We start from the raw sequence: 20,145 nt of genomic DNA, 5'->3' as shown, positions 1-20,145 counted from the left end.
TTACAAACCAATGTGGTATGTTCAAGAGTAAGAGTCCAGATGTATGTTCAAGAGTCTTACTTTGCAGTATGTACAAACTCATTTGTGTGAATGGGGAGAGAAGCAAAAGAAAAAAGATATATATATGTATATATATTTGCACATGTACACATAGAAAAATACCTCTGCTGGGCGCCTGGGTAGCTCAGTTGGTTAAGTGTTGGACTTCAGCTCAGGTCATCATCTCATGGTTTGTGAGTTCAAACCCCATGTCAGGCTCTGTGGTGACAGCTCAGTGCCTGGAGCCTGCTTCGGATTCTATGTCTCCCTCTCTCTCTGCCCCTCTCCCACTCACTGTCTCGCTCTCACTCTCTCTTTCTCTCTCTCTCAAAAATAAGTAAACATTTAAAAAAAAAAAAAAGAAACATACCTCTGGGAAAATCTACAGAGACAGAAAGTAGATTAGTGGTTGCCAGGGTTGGGGGAAAGGAGAAATGGGGAGCAGGAGTACAATGACTTTGGGGGTTTCTTTTTGTGGTGATGAAAATGTCCTGGAATTAGCGGTGATGGTGCACAAGCTTATGAACATACTAAAACCCACTGAACTGTACACTTCAAAATAGTAAATCTTATGGCATGTGAATCCCATGTCACTTGGTTTGAGTGTCCCAGAGTCAGCACGTGAGAGTGATCGCAGTGATTGTAACAGCTTTGCGTCCTTTACGTTGAACTGCTTTTCAGATTCTTCTGTAAGTGAATATATTTTTTGATATGAATTTAGGGAGGATAACAATTCTCCCTTCAAAATCACTCTTTTGATTTGGAACCTTTGAAACTTTATCCCTATGAATGGAGTGAAGGCCAAACTCCTTGAGAAGTCGTCCAGGCCCTTTCTGCGCGGGCCCCAAGCTGCTTTGACAGATGTTCATCTTTCCCTCCCCCATGACTCCCCACCCCTGACTGCAGCCACCTCGGGTTTCAACATTTCCCTGGGCTTCCTGTCTCTGAGTCTTTGTTCTCTGCCACTCACACCCACCCCCTTCTTTGTTTCCTCTCCCACTCAGCCCTACCTGCAGAAATATTTCCAGGGCCAGATCAAATCTCATTTCCCCAAAGCTGCAGTTGAAATGCCTCTCTCTTTCTAGCACCACGAACACTTTGTTTGGCATCTGTTTTATAGCATTTATGATATGCTGGCCTTTCATATAATCAGTTGTATATTTCTCGTTTGGCTGATTCATCTTTGATGCCTCTACTATATACAACACGTGGAACAGACAGTCAATAAGACCTTACTTAGTTTTTGGTTTAAAGTTTTTTAACAAACGCAAATCCACATTTATTCACTTGCTCAAACTGAAAGTACTTGCTGATGGCATGCCGTGTCAGGCAGTAGTGTGTAAGGCAAAAAAAATGTCGTTACCCTCATGGAAACTACTTTTTTATTTTTCACTTTTTTCACGTATGACATATATAGACTGCGTACAGATCTTACGTGTGCATCTCACTGGCCTTTCATGTGTGTACGTATCCATGTAGCTACCAGCTACATCATCAACATATAGAATATTTCCAGCACCCCGGGCTCCCTCCCAGTCAATACCCTCCTACCCAGAGGTAACCACGCTTCCAGCACCTACCACCACAGATCGCTTTTCCCTATTCATGAATGTCATGAAAATGGAATCAAATAATATGTTCTCTTTTGTTCAGTATAAATTTCTGTGAAATTCGTCTGTGAGGCATACAGAGCAGCACCTCATTCTTCTTATTGCTGTGTAGTATTCCACTGCAGAATATTCCATTGACTGCTTCGCGATTACTGTACCCATTCTCGTCTTGAGGGACACTTGGTTTGGTTTCAGTCTGGGGTTATTATGAGTAAAGCTGCGATAAACATCCTTGTATATGGCTTTTGTTGGCCATAGGCATTCATTCTCCTGAGATGTATGCCTACGAATGGAACTGTTGAGTCATAGGTGGCTTTAGCACACACTGCCGAATGACCTTCCTAAAAAGCTTTGGCCAACTTATACCCTTGCCAAAAACACATGAAAACAAACAAAGAAATAAGAAAAACATCCAATAGTACAAGAAGTGACATTGAGAATTAACATCAGATGATGAAGCTCCTTTGGGTCTGATAGCTAGCCAAGGCTTCCTCAACACGGTGAGATTTAGCCTGAGGCCTGCATGACAGGAAGAAATCAGTAGCAAACAAGTCAGAGGAGGAGCAGTTCAGGCAGCGAGAGCAGTGGCTGCAAGGGTGTTGGGGAGGGCAGAGGAGCAGGAGGGAGGCTAGTGGCCTTGGAGTGAGGCGGGGGGCGGGGCGGGGCGGGGGGGGGGGGGGGGGGGGGGGGGGGGGGGGGGGGGAGTGAGACAGGGAAGGGACGGGAAAGCAGCAAATAAAGGGCATATTGTTAAGCCAGCTGCCACAATAATTGACTGTAGCTTAGTTCTGTGGGCAAATGATTTAAAAAGTATAAAATACATGCTTCAAAACTATCCCACAAGCCAAGAGAGCTGGAGTGTTTACGAGCCAACTGCCATGGTCATTGGTTGAGGATTGCTGACATGTTGGGGGAGGGGGAGCATAGATGTGAGTTTCCCAGTACATCTTGGCTTTAAAGTGTCTCTCCACAATTCTGGCAAAAGCCTTCAGATACAGGAAAGTAGATGGTGGCAGCTGGAAATGGTCTAGAGCCCATTAAACTGGATAGTTGTGGGGCAGGGGTGTACTGATGGCGTTGCTACACTTTCTTCTGTTAATTTGACCTACTTTCTATTTAAATACTTAATCATACATAGACACCTCTAATATAGGTATTTCCTTCATAACTGACATTCAATACCTTCCTCTTTATCTTAGCTTTTAACTTCATCCTTGGGGCGCCTGGGTGGCTCAGTCGGTTAAGCTTTTAACTTCATCCTGTCGTCATTGTTCTTCTCTTCGACCCTTGGCCCCACAGCCAGCTCCTTGAATTCACCCTTCTCTACCACCCTAAATATCATCAGCCACTTGATTGACTTCATTCCCGTGGCCAGCCTCTCTGGATCATGTTTATTATTTACTTTTGCTTCTCTTAGGCTCCCATTCACTGGATGTACCACTTAGCATAGGGCCTCACCAGTAAGAGACCCAGTATGTGTACAGAATGAATACTGTGGGAGAATCCATAACCATGCTAATTTGGAAAGACTTCAGATTTGTGTTAGATCTCAGTTTGATTCTTGGTTCTTCCTCTGTGTCTTCCTAACAACTAAAGTCTCACTTTCTGTATCAGCTATCAGTTGACACATAATGCTGTGTAACAAAACACCCCAAGGCTCAATGTCCTTAAACAATAAGCATTTCTTTAGTTCATAAACCTGTGGGTTGGCAATTTAGACTAAATAGTGTTTCTAATCTCACTTGGACTCGCCAATAGGTCTTTCGGTCAGCCGCGGCTCAGCGGATCTAGGGTAAGCTCAGCAACAATGACTGGGGAAACTCAGCTCTGCTTCTGATGTCGCGTTTTCCGGCAGGATAACCAGGGCATGTTCTCATGGCAAACACAGGGAAGAGCAAGCAAATGAAAACACTCAAGGTTCCTTGAAACCTAGACTTGGAACGGACCCACCATCACTTGCACCACATTCTGCTGGCCCAAAGTTGCAAGGCCAACTCAAATTTCAAGGGGTGGGAAATAAACTCTGCCTCTGTAGTGAAAGAAATCCCAAGGTCATGTGGTAAAAGATGTGGCCAAAGAAAGAGGTAGAGAATCAAGGTCATTAACATAATCCACCATATTATACTACCTGCCGTCTGACTTCGAAGGTTGAGCGTATGTGTCTTTCTCTTTTCAGCTCAGAGCTTCTATGGCTTAAGACATCCATATAAACACAAGCAGCAGTGCTTTACTGGTTTGAATTTATTAGATATTGCCTCAGTTCTCCACTTCTATATATGTAACCATCAAAGAAAGAGCTATGGAAAGTGTGATTTCAGTCATAAAATATCCCTACAGATTTTGAAAACAGGATTTTTGTCAGTCCCCAACTAAAGATCAACCTGGAGTCGAAGTTAGATCATATCACCCACAATCTTAGAGTTTCTCTGTTTTGTATTGGAAAGAGGGATGTTCCTCTGCTGTCTGCCGTCTTTATCAGAAGAGAGGCAGTACGAGGAGGTGTTTAAACTGTGTGTAATTTATGAGAGGGAACAAAGGAGCCGCCACTATTACCGCCGTTGCCATGGCCATATCATATTAAATCAGGATAGAAGAGGTTACTGAATTGGCTTTTCAAACAGGGTGTCTCCCCAAGAGACATCTCTGCCGGTGACATCAGCAGGAACATGAAGTACACAGTGTTCACTGGAGAGAACATACAAAATATTCAAGACACCGATGATCCTGTGAATCAAATGGCCCCTCTGTGCCCTGCTCCACACTATTTCTGTCCCATGTGAGGTGTGTGTCCTGAATTTGATTTACTGTCTTTAATGCCATTCATTCACAGGGCCGTGTGTAGATGCCGTGAAGGGCTCCAATTAGGGTCTGAAAATCCAGTACAAGTGCAATTGAAGCATAACGATTTGAAACAGATATATGGCTGTGGAGAGGGAAAGGATATGAGGCAACGTGTTCCCAATTTTCCTGCTTAGGGAGAAGAGACAGCGGAGAAGGGTGGTTAAGAAGCCAGGTTTCTGAGACAGTCTCAGATTTGAGTCCAGGCTCTGCCATTGCTCGCTGTATGACTTGAGACAGGTCCCTTATACTCTTTCAGCCTCAGTTTCTTAATCTGCAAAATGAGCCTACTGTTGAAACAACCTTGAAGATTTAATGGAGGGGAAAATCCATATGTAAGCACACCTGGAGGGAACTACCAAACGGTAAGGGCTCAGTGAATGTGGACTATACATTTTTAAGCTGGAATGTGCTTAGGATGTCATTCAACCCAGGCCCCTCTTTCAGAAGTTAAAAACAGAGCCGCAGAGAAGCTGAAGGAGTCTCCCTTGGTTACGAAGCTAGTGGCACGATCAGGGCCAAAAACCCAGAGTGTTCGGATTCCGTACCTCTGAATCGTCCCATCACTACCTCACCCTCCTGTGCCGCGCAGCCCTACCTACCCTCTTCCACAAAGCGGAGCTTCACCAAAGAGCCGGGGCCGGGGGGCTGAGGGGGGTCTCCTTCCCCTGGATAGCCACATGTCGGGCACAGGAAACTGAGCGGCGTGGAATTTTCTAATGTGGCACTAACCGCCTGCTCACTTTCATCTGCTGCAAGTGTCTCTGGGAAATAAAATATTGGCAGGTTTGTCCAACAGCTGCTCAGCCTAGAGACCACAGCTTATTTTGGTCCATTTATGTTAACTCATCTGTCTTAAGCTCTTTGTTAGTGACTCACCGCATACTGCTACCAAAAATATACACCAAAATCCAAGAATCATTCATATGAAGGGCAAACCTCTTCCTTAAAATACCACATTTTGGTCTTGTTTTTATGAAATTTTTCCTTCCTCCTGCCTCCACATCACATTGTCTTCTTTCTTCCTTCGTCTTTGATCACCTTCAGTGGCATGGAAACTACATGGTGTGGTCAAGAGAATTCTAGAATGGACTTCAGAAAACCTGGTTTCGGTACTGGTCTGACATTCTTTAGCTGTGAAAACCTACCAAGACACAAGTGGCGTGCAACTCAGTTTCCTTATCTGTAAGATGGGAGGGTTGTGTTAGCTCTACAGTTCACACCGGCGTAACTGCCAGGAACTTCATTACTGTTCCCTTCAAGGATTCCTTTTCTTCCTTCCTTTACTTTTTATAATTGGCCACAGGACAGAAGCTTTATAGCTCCTCCATCATCACAGTACAAATCCTGAGGCTACAGGGAATAGCCTCCTTGTCCTTCTGTAAGTGTGACAAGCCGAGGTTCCACCTTTAGGTGCTGGCAAAAGAGACCACTGCCCTGGGCCCCCTGATTTCAAGGATCTTGCTCTGACCTTCCGCCAGCCACACCCTTCCACACAGGGCACAGCCACTGACATCAAAATGCTGTGCCCATCCAGAGCTCCTGGCCCACCTAGACCATATTCTGGGTCCACAACCCCAGAGTACACTGCCCAAAGGGCCAGGAGCTGGTTTCCAGGGCCAGCACGGGCCCCTTCCCTGGTTCATCGTCCCAAGAGCTGACTGTGTCACAAGTGTGCACATCCTTAATTCCAAGAGCCATCAGAGTATACCTGTTTGGGGGCAGTGTGGACAGAACCCAGACAGACGTGCAGGCAGGGGTGACCATGCGCATTGTGCAAGGCCCCTTGTGGTGATGGGAGGATCATGGGGTGGGAAAAGAAAGAGGAATTGACCTCTGGCTGGAACCAGAAGCCAGAAGCTGGCTCACCCTGTACCACCAAGTTCTGCTGCAAAGCCCTAAGAAGTCCAAGAGTACTAAATCTAAACCTGACCTGCGAGGCCAGTACTCAAGTTTGAATGGCAGAATAGCTTTTACAATTTTTAACATTTAAACATAGAGTTCGGGGCCCCTGGATGGCTCAGCCAGTTGAGGGTCTGACTCTTGATTTCAGCTCAGGTCACGATCCCAGCGTCGTGGGATGGAGCCCCACGTCGGGCTCCACGCTGAGCACAGAGCCTGCTTAACATTCTCTCTCTCCCCCTCTGCCTCTCTCCCTTACTCGCATGCTTGCTCTCTCTAAAATAAAAATTGATTAAAAAAAATACAAATAAGTAAATAAACAAACAAACATAAAGTTCATGAGCCCCGTTTGTATTTTTGCCCTGGGCTTTACAAATGTTAGGGACAGGCCTACCTTCACACTTGCTGTTCTCATGCCTTGAACGTCTTTACCCCAGATGTCTGCTTGGCATTCTCCCTCGTTTCTTTCCTGTTCCCCCTCCCATCCCCCCTCTTCGCTTCTTTGACCATCATGTTTAAACTAACTCCCCACCCCTCATGCCTTTATGCCATCATTTATATCTTACATTTGCTTACATTGCTATCGTTTATATCTTACTACAAATAGATATTTTATTTATTTACATGTCTGACTCCTCCATTAGAGTCCGAACTCCAAACCATCAAAATATTTTCTGCCTCATTCACTACTGTATTCCCAGCCCCTCAAATAGTGCCTGGCACATAGGAGGGACTTAGCAAAGTATTTGTGGAATTAATGTGTGAACCAGTTAATGAACGGATTTCAGTCCCCATGCATTGTTCTCTGTTCTGGGCCTAATGTTTTACAACAGAAAAACCAAACCAAAACAAAAAGAGAACTTTTTAAATAGGCCAACTCACTTGCATTTCAGATTTTATTTCAGTTTTATTTTAGTTTTAATAAACCTGCTGAACACAACCCTCCATTCTTCCAGCTCTCTTGCTCTATTTTTACCATTATGTCTGTTCTTATTACAGAGATCTCCAGGCCCTTCATATCTCCATGTCTTCATCTGTCTCCTTGCCTCTTCTGTCTAAAATTCATGGCACATGGTTTTCAATCATTCTTTTGCCGATTCCCTCAAGGACCTTGCCCTTTAACCCAGAAAAACCCTAATTCTGGATCAAATGAAGGAACTTTTCCATTTCTACACTTCAGCTACTTTAAAGGATAATAATTTTACAGGGGGAGCAAAATGATCTAAAAATATAGTCATTTCTTTTCTGGCCAAAACTCTTGCCTACCAACTATTGCACATTCTTTACATGACTAAAATTAAATACGCAAAGTCTTCCATGGCATTTAATTAGCAATCTGGCAGAAGGCAAATGCTGCTCTACTTTCATTCACAAATTTTAGTTTGATTACATTCCATACCCTTTTCCAACCCAAGATGGTTGGGTTCAAATCTCTGGGTAAGAAAATCTAAGGTAAATGTTACACCACTTTTAAAAAGCTTGAAACTCATATAATCAACACGTTCCCCTCTTTCTTTTTTTTTTCTATTTCTTTTTTTTTTTTCACCTGGCGTGACATAGATTCTTTAGTCCTGTTTTGCAATCTCCTCATAAAATTCCAGATCTTTCTTCAAAAGAGAATTGACAATAAAAAAGCAGAATACAGTATCGCGCATGTATGTGACTGCTACTATGTTTAAAAATATCAACGTGTATGGGCAAAGAATAGAAGGCAGTGAATAAAAATGGCAGTTGTACCAGGAATCTTGTTTCTTTTCTCTTCATACTCTTAGATGTTATAATATTGGTTTTCATAATCAAAATTGAGGACACGGTAGGGAGGAAGGAGAGAAAGGCAATTTAACTGTAGAGAGGATAGCATATTATTGCAATAATCAAATTTCTTTTAAATTTGAAATCATCATCGGAGCCATTGAGTTTTAATGTCACATGCATCCTACTTATTACAAATGTCTTACCAGCCATTTTTGTAATCCCAAAATACAGAGAATTTGAGCTTTTTTGCATGATCCGAGAGCCTGGATCAAGTTGCAAGAGAAAAATCACTATGAACCCTCATGAAAAGACAACAATATTTTAAAGATTATAAATAATAAATGCATTACTAAAATTACCTCATGATATATACATATTGCTTTTTCAATGACAAAAATGGAAACACAGGGCCAAGAGACTCAGTTCTTGCAGGAAAATAAAATATCTGTAAAACTGGAACAAGCCTCTAAACTCAGAGAAAAATGAAGAAAGGGCCCTAACCATCACCTTCAGGTCCAGATCCACAAAAAACTCAGCGTTTCAGTAAACAAAATGAAGTAAATAATCCATTTGTAATAGCATAAATTTCATGAGGTTATCTTCTAATCAGGACAAAAGTAAACCCTAGGCATAAACACATCTTGCTAGTGGCTTCTCCATAAATAACATTGCAGTTCAATAATTGTGTTCATTTCCTTAGAAATACCTTAATTATTATTCTACACTCTTGCATAGAAATGTGAGTAAAAACAAAATTAAATAGAGAACATTCCAGTAACCCAGTAGATTCACTTTAAATGTATCTTTCTTAGCAGTTCTTCTCCTGTTATTTAAAAAAATTTTTCAAACATACCTTCTTGTTTATCTCAAGGAAGCCTTCGAGGGGCAAGAAAACAAAACTGGTATAGTTTAATAACTCTTGTGCTTTTTAATAAAGAATGATGGTAAGCTATAAACATTTTAGTTAAATTATCAATGATAACATGCCTTTAGTAGCATTCAATTTACCCCAAGAGCAAGTCGTTTATTGTTTCATTTATTTATTATATTCCTTTATTTGCTACCAAAATTTGTTTACAGAAAGAATGAAAAAAGATTGAAATAAAAATTAAGTGCAAAGATCATGGAGCAATATTTATAGAAGCAGCAGCAACTGAATGTACCATCTCTTTAGCCTGATGCTGTAATCATTTCTTAGGCGGCCTGCTGACACTCCGTGCAAAGCAGCATTATTAAGTAATAAAGCATGAGCAGGGTGAAGGCTGATGGAATAATTCACACTTAGCGCTCCGTGTTGTTTGAGCTTAAGTCAAGGGACATTGCTGCTACTAAATGTGTTTTATTAAGCAACAATAAAGAGTCCTCGGAGATTCTCTTGTAATTCTCATTTTTAAATAAGAGCCAAAGAAAAAGACTCGTTTCTAACAACAGAGAAATCCACTAACACTTTTCAAGTATACCTGTCTTTTGAATAAGAGGTAAATCGCACTCACGGGAAGGAAGCTAGTTCTGGGGGAATCCTGGTGATTCCTTTACAATCCATGATGCCTTCCTAGGGCACTGAAGTTCAGTGTGGACTGGTGTGTTGCTTTGGGCTTCTTGCTTCTTTTTAGGTTTCTGTATTTGGAGCGTAATAAAGTGCTTTTGTCAGAGTTTGCCTGAATCATTGAAGATAATAGGTGGTACCTCACAGATGAGGGAGAGGGGAAAAAAAAAAAAAAGGTTGAGGACTACTGGTTTAACAGTTCCAAGGGCAAGATGGTTAAGTCTCTTGAACCAGTGTTTCTTAATTTACCAGCAAAGTCACTTTAAAGGCAGAGGGATATAAACTTTTAAAGTTCCACCATCATCCCACCTACCTTGAGTCTGGGGGCTTGGTTCAGACCAGACTCAGTGGCTTGGACAAGTTGCCCCAGAAAAGCAGACCTGGAGACTCGGATGTGCATGGTTTATTTGGGAGCCAATCCCAAGAAGCACTGATGGGAGAGTAGGGAAGTGAGCCAACAGGGTAAGGAAGTCAGTCCGGGTTGCCCTAATAAACAAGTTACCTCTGTGGCCATGGGGCTTAAACCCACTGGGGACTTTTGGAAGACAGTATAGAGTGTAAGTCAGAGTTTCCTCCCTACTCCTCCATCCCCACCCAAGATCAAGAAAGCTGGAGTACTTAAATTCTAGCTCCTATTCATTGTTGACTAAGGACAGATCCCTGGATGATGAACTGTCTGCCACTCAGACCAATAGAAAGGCCTCAGGCAGAGGGCTGCAGGTGTTTGCAGTTAAGACATCAATTGGCTTGTACATGAATGCTGAGTGTCAAGGGGACATGGGTGGGACCCAAATAGTCGGCTGCACTCTACAAGCATGAAATTTCTCTTAAGTCTCATAGTTTACCATAAAATTCACAAATGTTGCATCTAATTTCGTTATAATGTCCGTGTGTTGAAAGTGCTGCTCTAGGAATATGGACCATATTGGTCTGGTTGCTTCAAATACCTGTCCCTCACATGCCTTTAAGAACCTAGGGTAGTCACACTCCAGTTTTGAGGAAATTGGGAGCAAAGATAAACAGTTTCTGGCTATACCCGATTGGGCAGGGATCGGGAGCAGCCAATCTTGGCAGAACTTCTCTGTGCAGGCTTCACTCAGGAGTAGCCAGATTCAATGCTTCCCACTTCAATCTTCCATTTCCTGTGGAATTTTCCAATTCATCATGAAGTCCCATGGAGTCTCAGTCTTTGCTGGCCTCCCTCTCACAGAAGTTGAGACCTCCTCTTGACTGTGTACACAGGCTTAGACAACTAATTCTAGCCTATCTTTCAATAGTTCTTGTACCTCAATTCAGATCTGAGCATCCATAAGACTCCAGTTCTGGCAATTGTCTCATTTCCAAGGCTTTCCCCACCATGTACCCCAGCCAGAATAATCTAGTTCTGTCTTGGTCCCTTTGTCGAAATTCCTGTCTTGGTAATTGGTCTTACCCTCCAATCTCCTCTAGCGCTAGAGCTTCATCTTGTGTTCCTCAATCCTTGTTATGGGTTGAATTGTCTACTCCCTGCCCTCGCCACCAAAAAATTCATGTTGAAGTCCTGATCCTCAGTACCTCAGAATGTGCCTTTATTTGGGACAGAGGTCTTTACAGAGATAACTGAGATTAGTAAAGTCATTAGAGTGGGCCCTAATCCAATCTGACTGGTGTCCTTATGAAAAGGGGAAATTTGGACACAGAGATATCCATAAAGGGAAGATGATTTGAAGACACAGGGAGATGACAACCATCTCCAACAAGCCTCAGAGAGAAGCCTAGAACAAATTTTTTCCCTCACAGCCTTCAGAAGGAACCCTGCTGACACCTTGATCTTAGACATGTAGCCTCCAGAACCGTGAATCAGTAAGTCTTTGCTGTTTAAGCCGCCAGTTTACAGTGCTTTCTTACAGCTGCCGTAGCAAGTACAATTACAAGTACAATCCTGCTTCTCAACTCCAGCAGGCTGGCATGCTACCTGCTTACCCTGTCCGTCTACCTGGATTCATCCATTTCTCCCTCCCCTGCTTCCTTCTAAATGCATTCAGCCTGCTCGTTAGAACTCCTGGAACCTCTTCAGCTCCTAGGGCAAGTAGTTTGCCTGAAATCACAACAGGTTTTTACCATGCCCTGTGGATGCCGTACTCTATCTGCTAAACTCAATCCCTCTTTTCCCAATACCCGCTGCCCTGACTCTGGCAGATGGGCCAAATCCCAGGCCTTAACATTTCTTAATCCTTCCCCACTTAACATTGACTGATAGGCTATGCCATATTCTATTAAAAAAACATCCTCCTCTATTCAACAATGATGAATTATCATAGAATATTGCTTTTCCAGTCTTCTAGATATTATTGCCTACTACCAGGACTTTATATCTCTAAAACTAAAATTATTCATACTTAGCTATTGACAAATTATAAGTTGCTTTCACCTCTCCCCTGTTTGAGGGACCCTCTCCTTTTCTACCGTTGGATAGGAGTTAATCAAGTAGACCTAAACCAATGTTGCTCTAAAATTAGGAGAGGCTCTGGTAGCAGGTATCATCATCAAAAAAATCTTTATATATATCAGTGTTTTGGTCTTCCAGTCACGGCAGTGAGAGAGAATCAATTTATGAAAATACTCCAAGGGTATTTGATACATACAAAAATAAGGAGTAAAGAAAGAAAAAAGAGTCAAACAGCACCTTCCATTACCACTATATTGGCATAAAACAGCATTGTTAGTGTTTTCATACCCATTCATATAATTCAGGGGTAGCCTTGAGATAAGTACTCCCTTTGCTACATAGAAAGGGCCATAGGGTACCCCGGTTCCATCCTTGTATCTGTTCCTTCTATATTCTTCATTCTTACATTCTTACCAGTGTTGTTCTTCTGAGATTTCTGTGTGAAATTACAAGAAGAAGGATGTAGATTACTCAGTGGTTTTTAGCTCTAATACAATCCACTGAAACCAGATTATCTCCTGCTTTTTACTGCCTCTTCCTAAAGTACTCTATGGTCATTACCCAATGATAGTGTTCCCTGTGGATATAAAGATTTGAACTTGGTGTCCATCAAACAGGGAGGTTTATTGTGTCTTAGTAACCTGCTGAATTCTATGGTGAAGTATCCTAAGGGGAAAATTAGAAGTTGCTTGAAATCATAATTTTAATTAGACTCTTGTTTTAAATGCTCTGAACTGTTTTTCTAACTCAACTTTAAGCTTTTAATCAAGCCATTTTGAAGATTTCTCTTTGAGGGATGCTGGCTGGCTCAGTTGGTGGAGTGTTCAACTTAATCTCGGGGTTGTGAGTTCGAGCCCCACGTTGGATATAGAGATTACTTAAAAATAAAACCTTAAAGATTTTTTTGAGTAAAATGATAGCATCATACAGTGTAGAACTGAATGGAAGCTTAGATCTTTAGTCCTACGCTCTTCTTATGTGGGTAACAAAACAAACTCAGAGAGGAGAAACGACTTACCCAAAGTGACAGAACTAAGTAGTAGCAAGGATCCAAACCCAGATGTTGTAACTTGTGAACAAATGATCTTTAGTCTACATGTACAGTATGTACATCTGAACATAACCAACTTTAGATAAAAGTGTTACATTAGTGAAATTTACTTTCTGAACTTCATCCCATCTGTCCTGAGATTTTCCTTCCTCCTTGAGAAAACTAAAATTTTTCTTTCCCTATTCTCCTTCCCAGATCCTACCAGAGTTTACTTGTTCTGGGTCTTAAACTCAGGAGCTCCTCTTCTGTGTTTTTGGGGGGCATCTAACCACTTTAATTGGGTCACATGATAACTAGCATCATATGGCTTCATGCTAAGCTTTTCAAATGTGGATTCCCATTAGTATAAGGCCAAGCTCATGGGATAATGGAAGCCATGGATTTAATATTATGATTGATCTTCACCAGCCATCAAGTTACCTAAAGAAACTGAGTATGGAAAAGAGTGATGAAATCTTTGCCCCTTCAGATCCACTCTCCATCCCCCTCTGCCCAGTTCTATGCTCCTGGAGGCTGACCTATATGGACGGCATGAGGGCTCCCTTGTCTTCTGGCTTCCAGTTGAGTTTGAAGAATGGGGAGCATCAATAGGTCAGAGGGTGGGGAGTGCGGCAGGTCGGGGTATTGATTCCCTCAGTTCTATTTCCACAGGATCTGTAGGCTGGCTGCATCCCTCTGTTGAAGGCCATGGCTACCTTCAGCTCTCTCCACACAGCTGGGTCTCAGTAGCCCTTCCCTCTCCTTACTGCTCCAGGTTCAGAGGTGATAACAGCTTCTCAGTATTACTACTTCCAGAGTAATGCACTCTCCCCTGCAAGTGCTTTTGTAAATAGTCCCTCTATCAAACCCTCTTCAGTTACCCAATTTAAAGGTACCCTCTGTTCCCAGGAAAGACTGTACCTGATAGTCAAACAGGATGTTAAGTACTTTGACTAAGGTATTTAAATCTTTTTATATTGTCACAAGCATGGATATATTAAAGAGAAAATGCAAAATATAAATTTACTGTTTTCTACTAAAGGGGATCTCTATGGAAAATTTGGGGCCCAGTAGCAAATATAATTCTTTCCTTAGGGAAATTTTATGATAACCAGAACTCAATTAGAACCTTGGCATTACTATGTTTTTCTGGCCTTTGGCTCATAGTGAAAAGGGAAAAGGAAAGGAGAAAAATGAAAAGCATTTCATGGCAAGAATTCACCTTACAAAAAGGTTTTCAAATTATGCTCTAAGCTCAGAGCACTTACTTTTCTTTAAAAAAAAAAAAAAAACCTGGTATTCACATTCAAATTTTTTTCCTTTTTATATTTCTACCCATAAATATAATTTTACAAAAATGCATAAATGTGATCATATCATACACATTTGGATTTTTGGTGCAGTCTTTTTTAATTCTTTCCTGTTCAGCTTGGCTTCCCTCTCCCCCCTCTTTCCTCCCTCTCTGGCATATATCCCCCTTCTAAACAATCCATGACAGCAATTTCATATCTATTCATACATATTTTCTCCAAGCTCATATTTTTTATGCACACACACACACCACTGCACATATGCATTTAAGGGGTCATTTTGGTCATTGTTTTAGAAAGATAAGATTATACTATACATGCTTTTTTCCACCTTGCTTTTCTCAATAAAAAATACCATTTAGAAATTTCCAGGTAAACCCTTATACTTCTCCTTAACGTTTTTTAGCTGATTGCACAATATTCCATTCGGTGGATATACCATAATTCAATTAACTATTCCTTGTTGATGGGCATTTACTTTGATAATCGTCTTTTGCCACTACAAGCAGTGTGTGTGTGTTCATAATTGTTGTTCTTCATTTCTTTTTTTTATTTTAAAAAAAACGTTATTTATTTTGAGAGAGAGGCAGACAGAGTGTGAATAGGGGAGAGGCAAACAGAAAGGAGGAGACACAGAATTTGAAACAAGGTCCAGGCTCCAGGCTGTCAGCACAGAACCCAAAGCAGGGCTCGAACCCATGAACCATGAGATTATGACCTGAGCCAAAGTCAGACACCTAACCAGCTGCGCCACCCAGGTGCCCCTGTTGTCCCTCATTTCTAAGACTTGGATACTCTGAAAAGGGATGACTAGGTCAAGTGGCCTGGAGATTTTTAGTTTTAATAGATGTTTCCTGGTTGTCTTGCAAAAAACTGTAGCAGGTCAGATATTGTCTGGCAACGAATGAGAATACCCTTTGTCCTGCATCTAACCAGTAATAAGTTACAGATCCTTTAAATTTCGTACCTGTTTCTTAGTCAATGTCTTATTGTTACCTTAATTTGCATTTCCCTTTGCTAAGAGCATCTTTTCCTGTATTGTTGACCATCTGGATTTGCATTTTGGCCTGTTGGGTTTTTTTTCTATTGGCAGAGAAATTAGATGTATAAAATAGCAATGTAGAAAGCTTAGGAGATATAACTACAATTTTTTTTGAATACACAGCTCCAAATTGCCTGTCTTGCAGAGAATATTGTTGAAACATTTAAAATGTAAGCTGATAGGGGCAACTGGGTGGCTCATTCAGTTAAGCATCTGACTTTGGCTCAGGTCATGATCTCATGGTATGTGAGTTCAAACCCTGCGTTGGGCTCTGTGCTGACAGCTCAGAGCCTGGAGCCTGCTTCAGATTCTGTGTTTCCCTCTCTCCCTGCTCCTCGTCTGCTCACATTCTGTCTCTCTCTTTCTCTCTCTCAAAAATAAATAAACGTTAAAAAATTAAAAAAAGAAATTATATCATGGCTATTATTTTTTTTAAAATAATAAATAAAATGTGACCTGATCTAAAACATTTTTAAATGTTTTCAGTTGTTCAATAAAATGTGTTTTCCTTCAATAACTTAGGTTAACAAATATTTTTAAGAGTGAGTTTTAAAATAATTACCTCTTTAAATCTTTTGCCCATTTTTACATTGAATTTAAAAGGTTTTTTTTATTAAATATATTATTATCTCTGCCTGCTGTTGCTAAAGTTTTTCCAAATATATTGTTTGTTCATTAAAGTTATGGACATTTTAATAATTTTATAAAAATAATGTATACCTAGGTCCAGTTTTAGTTAAGAAAGTCTAACCTATCCCACCTGCTACATGTAGTTTCTTAGATTTTTCTAACAGGATATTTATTATTTTATTTTTAACATTTAAGTATTTAATCCATCTAAAATTTATTTGTATGTATAAGGTACAATTTTGTTTTCTTCCAGATACACAGGGTAGTTACGCCCATCCTATGAATTAAATAGTCCATCTTTATTCCACACTTCTCCCTTCTCTTACAATTCTCCCTGTCTCCCACAATTCCCTGTCTCTCCCAAAATTCTCTAGTTGCTACCACGAATCTCTGGTTTCTCCCACACTTCCTATTCTCCCCCACAATTCTCTGGTTTCTTCCAAAATTTTCCATTTTCTCCCACAATCCCTGTCCCTTCCACAATTCCTTATGTTTCCCTCAATTCTCTCTACACAGTTCTCCCAAAATTCCTTATGTCTCCCACAATTTCTTGGTTCTCCATAATTTTCCCGTAATTCCTTATATTTCCCACAATTCTTTGTCTCTCACACAATTCTTTGTCTTGCCCATAGTTCCCAATTCTTTGCCACATATCTCAGTTTTCTTCATGAATTTCTGATTTCTCCTACAGTTCTTTGTTGCTCCCACAATTCCTTAGGTCTCCCAACATTCTTTGTCTCTCCCACAATTCCCTATTCTCACTCTGACAATTCCCTGTTTCTCCCACATTCCTCCATTTTCTCAAACGAATCTCTGGTCTCTCCCACAATTCTTTGTCCCTCTCACAATTCCATGTGGCCCACAATTATTCTTCTCTCCACAGTTCTCTCACAATTCCTTATTTCTCCCACAGTTCTCCATTCTCTCCCAGAATTCCCCCTTCTCTCACACAGTTCCCTGTAGCTCCCACATTTCCCCATTTTCTCCCACAATTCTGTCTCTCCCACAATTCTTCCACAGTTCCTGGTTTATTCCCACAATTCCCCATTCTCTCCTACAATTCTCCATTCACTTCCCCAAATCCCTGTCTCTCCCACATTTCTCCGTTTGCGCCCATGAGTTTCTAGTTTTCCCACAATTCTTTGTCTCTTCCCAAATTCCTTCTATCTCCCAGTTTTTTGTTGCTTTCACAATTCTCCCACAATTCCTTCTCTCTCCTACAATTCTATGTCCTCTTCCACAAATCTCTGTCTCTTGCATAATTCTCTGTCCACAAAATTCTTTCTCATATAGTTTTTGTTTCTCTTGCATTTCTCAGTTTTCTCACACAATTCTCCACTCTCCCCCACAAGTATTTGTTATTACTAAATTCTTATACATGTTGGAATCTTTTTATGGACTCCATGTTTTTCCATTGAACTATTTGTTCGTATTGATCAGACCGTATAATATGTCCTCTCTTTTGGAAAATATTGCTCCTGCTATTCTGATATTTCATGTTTATTTATTTTAAGAGATAGAGAGAACATGAGCTATGGAGGGACAAAAAGAGAGGGAGAGAGAGAGAATATCAAGCTGGCTCTGCACTGTCAGCACAAAACCTGACATGGGGCTCGATCCCACAAACTGTGAGATCATGACCTGAGCCAAAATCAAGATGCAGATGCTTAACCAGCTGGGCCACACAGGTGCCTCATTTTCTTTCTTTCTTTCTTTCTTTCTTTCTTTCTTTCTGAGAGTGCAAGCAAGTGGGGGAGGGGCAGAGGGAAGAGAGGGAGAGAGAATCTTAAGCGGGCTCCTTTTTACCCAATGCAGAGCTCAACATGGGGCTCAGTCTCACGAACCCTGAGATCATGACCTGAGCCAAAATCAAGAGTCAGACACTTAACCCACTGAGCCACCGAGGCACTCCAATTCTGGTATTTCAAAAGAAAAAAAGCCTGACTCTACTCAGACCTTTATTTTTTCACCTGATTAAAAAAAGAATATTTCCTTTCTAAATACAAAAATTCACTTATTGGCATTCTAACTAGAATTAATCGAATTAATATACTAATTTGGAGAGAATCAAGTTTTTTATATTGTCTCCTCCTCCAAGATTTGAAATGTTTTTTCCATCTGTTAAGATTTTGTTTTATAGAAAAAAAAAAAAGATTTTGTTTTATAACCTTCATTTTGAGTTTATAAGCCTTTTTATGGCATTTCTGAACCTTTCTTATTAGCTTTCTGGTAAGAACCTCATGGGGTTTTTTTCAATGTTATGAATGCAATAGATGTTTTCAATTTCCTTTTCTAGGCACTTATTGCTAGAAAAGAGAGAAACTATTGATTTTTAAAATATATTTTTTTCTTATTTCCACATTGGTGATTTGAAGGAGTGAATTATATACAAAGAAGTGGAAATAGCACTCCAAGTCGGAGGAACAGGAAGAACACAAACTCTGAGACCGGGACATGTTTAATGAGTCAATGAATAGTAAAACAATCATGGGAGTCAATGGACAATACATACAGTGATAGAAGATACGTCAGAGCAGTAGCCTTGTGCAAGATTACGTAGTACCTAGTAGGCTTTATCAGTTATCATTGCTTCATAACAAATGACCTCAAAATTAGCAACTTAAAAAAATAAACATTTATTATCTTACAATATCTGTGGGTCACGGATTTGTCAGTCATTTAGCTGGGGGGGTCCTGGCTCCTAGTCTCTCCTGAGGTTGCAGTCAAGCTGTCCACCAGGCTACAGTCATCTGAAGGCTTGACTGGGGCTGAAAGATCCACTTCTAAGATGGTTTACTCACAAGAACCCTGCTGCAGACATTTTTTATTTCAATCAAATCAATTCCTACTTAATACCTCAGGTGAAATCCTGAAGTGTGTGCCTAGTCACTTTTCTCTGACTATATTTCCCTGTGTCGTATGCTAATTTTGAAAGATGTGCTTTGAATATGAACCCATCTAAATGTCAGAGCCTGGCTACAAATGTCACAACCCATGTATATTTCTAAAGCCTATAATTTCTCTCATTTGAAAACACAGTAGCATTTATGAGATCAAAAGGACTTAAGAAAGGAAGCGTGAATATTTTAAAGCAGGAAATACGGACAGCCTCTAGATTTTTACACTCTCTTTCATGAAATACCGTGTGTAGCTCCTCCTCTATCATGGACATAATAAAAGACAATATCTCTCATCATGGAGACTCTATTACATCCACCTATTTATAAAAAGGGAGGCCTCACATAAATGAAATGGGAGCAGACTTGGGTGAAGAGAATTATTCCATCCTCCAAAAGATTAGCCTCTCCTTTCAGAATTATGTTACAAGTTTATTCTCAGACTGTAACCCTATAATTTGTGTAAGTTGTTGTTCCATGTTTTTCTTTTAGTTTTATTAAATTTATTTTCATGATTGGAAGTGGAATAGCCCCCAGTAGTCAGCTTTCTGTGGACCTTCTTCTGGTCAAACCTGCTGGACCCAGCAAGTAATAAAGAGCTCCTGGTGCAGGAACTAAAGGCAAAAGCAAGGATTACATGAATAGTGAATCAGTCAAAAGTCAGAGAGAAGGTAATGTCTCTGATGAAAGTTTTAAAAATTCAAGAAGATATCCAGAATCCATCCAGCAGAACAGGTGCCAAAAAATGATTGTCAGTGCAATAAGAAAGGCTATCTATAACTTTAAAATTGACTACAATTCTGTTTTTGAGAAGAGTAGTTCATTAGGGTCTAGTAAAGCTTAGATACTATATCTCTTATCATCCAATTTCTTCTCTCTGCAATTCCATCTTCATCAGCATGACTTTCTGATAAATAAGGTGATTTCTCTGCCTATCATGACGGGGGTACCTTGGAGAAAAGACTCTAGTCTTGAAGACTCTCTAGTCTTCAAATCACTAGTAAAATCTATACCCCTCTATAAATTAATAAAATTTTCATTCTGGTTCACAAACTGAACAACTGTAAATTTTATTTTATGGTTTACTGGGACCCAATTGCTTCCTAGAGCAGGAGAAA

The sequence above is a fragment of the Hyaena hyaena genome, unplaced genomic scaffold, assembly GCF_003009895.1.
Source record: "Hyaena hyaena isolate Hyena2069 unplaced genomic scaffold, ASM300989v1 scaffold_295, whole genome shotgun sequence".
Classification (NCBI taxonomy): Eukaryota; Metazoa; Chordata; class Mammalia; order Carnivora; family Hyaenidae; genus Hyaena; species Hyaena hyaena.
The sequence above is the reverse complement of the archived record's forward strand: the minus strand, read 5'-3'. Positions refer to the sequence as shown.